Below are 2,117 nucleotides of genomic sequence, written 5' to 3' on the forward strand. Positions count from 1 at the left end.
CCACCTCCGCCTTGCGCCATTCTCCCTCCCTCTGTGCCAGGGCTTCCGGCTGCTCCTGGCTAGCCCCAGTGTCTGCCTCAGACTGTTCCAAGAGAAGAGAGAGGATGGGCACGGGGAGGCGGCCCAGTTTGACGGTGAGTGGCAATGACCTGGTGGCCCTGTGGTGACGTTGCCCTCTCGTTGGCAGCCCTGGGCACTGCTGATGCCTTTCTTGACTGTGCCCTGTTTATTGGCTGGCATCCCACTAAAATAGAAGCCCCAGGAGGGCTGGGCGTTTCTTTCCTGCATCCACTGCTGTAATCTTAGTAGCCCTTACATGATAGATGTTCAAAAAATATTTGTGAACGGGGCATGGACCAATGATTCCACCATCCCTGGGAGGCATCAGACCTGGTCTCTGAGTTACATCAACGTCACCACCAGGAGGCAGAATTGCTCAAAGATTGTTTTAAGTGTAGGGAGCAGAGCACGGAGAACCTGAATAGCAGAGCATGGACGGGGCATTTGTTGAGCACCTTCCGTGTGCCCGCTTGAGGCTCCTCATACTAAGTATCCTGCTTAATCCTCATGATAACCGTAGGATATAGTACAGATCACAGGTCCAGGTCATGACCTGGGCTCTGTCCCCGTGCTCACTCTGTCCCCGTGCTCACTCTGTCCCCGTGCTCACTCTGTCCCCGTGCTCACTCTGCTCCAGCCCCACGGCCTCCTTGCTAGTCCTCTGATGCCTCCAGCACACTCCTGCCTCAGGGCCTTTGCACTGGCTGTTTCCACTCCCTTGCCCATTCTCCTCCCAAATAGCCACATCTTTTTAACCCCCTCATTTCCCTCAGGGCTTTGTTTAAATGTCAACTTCTCGCCACGGCTTTCTTTACCTAACATGCTAGAATGTTCACTTATTGATTACGTTTGCTAATTGTCTGTTCCTTCCTGCTGGAATGTATTAGATTGTCTGTTTTGTTCACTGCCGAAGTCAGAGGCCAAGACAGGAACACGAGACAGCAGCCTGGGTGTTAAATTTTAGTTTGGGGCTCACGGAGGAGACCTGGATTCTTACTATACTGCTAACTCGCTGTGTGGTCCCAGGCAGTAGCCTCTGAACCTCAGGGCCCCATCTGTTCACCAAGGGCTTTGTTCCCGGTTTTCAATACAATGGCCAATGGCATGGGGGCACGGCTGCAGTGGAGACTCCACACCTTCCTACCTGGGGTCCTTGCTGTGAACCTGGGAGCTCCCAGAACATTCCTTTGACCCCAAGCACTGGGCCTCAGATCTGGTATGCATGAAGTCTCAATAAATATTTATTGAAGTGTTAAATGAATGAACACATGAGTGCATTAGCTTCGCTTTTCTGAGCCCCAACTTCCTCATCTGAAAAATGGGGTAACAATCCTTTCGACTCCATGAAAGTGTTGTAAAAATTAAATGAGGAAACCTGGGCGAAGCTTTTTTGTCCACTGATATTACGTTTGTGGCTCATGGGTCATCAATAACTTTGAGTTCCAACCTGCTTCAAAGCAGGTCTGCTACGGGGGGCCAGCTAAACCATACTGGACGTGAACACTTTATCCCTGGGAAAGCTGGTTAGACAGCAAGGATGGGGATTCTTAATAAGCCCATTTTACAGATGAGGAAACTGAAGTATAGCATGTAAAATTTGTTCATTTAATCGTGTAACTTTTTTGTCCACTGATAAATCCTCAGTGCCTTCGGCAGTGCTTGGCACATAGTAGGCATGCAACAAATAGTTTTAAATGAATTAATTGAGCACTTAACTATGTGCCAGGCACTGTGGTAAGCCCTGGTTAGGTTATTATGACCCCAATGATCATGTGACTAGTAAGTGACAGAGCCCGGACTCGAACCCAAGTCCATCATATTCCAAAGTCTGTGCTCCTTCCTCTCAGGTCCTTCTCCATCGCAGAGTGACTGTCTAGAGGCCCCAGGACCTTCTGCCTTGGTATCCTGACCAGCCACTCACTCACACCACTCACTCACCTGCAGCCTGTGGTGACCTCTGGGCCCTTCAAGCTATTGCCAGGACAGCAGCTGCTTTGACCTCCTGCCGGGAGAGGTCAGCAGTCCATCTCCTCCTCTGCACCAGATTGCACAGCTCC

General features: G+C 50.5%; 1 protein-coding gene across 1 annotated transcript in view; it reads right to left on the reverse strand.

Moving 5' to 3' along the window:
- The window catches only part of PADI1 (peptidyl arginine deiminase 1), a 33,371-nt gene that overhangs the window by 9,257 nt on the left and 21,997 nt on the right, over nt 1-2,117 (reverse strand).

Source organism: Pteropus alecto, unplaced genomic scaffold (genome assembly GCF_000325575.1).
Source record: "Pteropus alecto unplaced genomic scaffold, ASM32557v1 scaffold125, whole genome shotgun sequence".
In the NCBI taxonomy this organism is placed as follows: domain Eukaryota; kingdom Metazoa; phylum Chordata; class Mammalia; order Chiroptera; family Pteropodidae; genus Pteropus; species Pteropus alecto.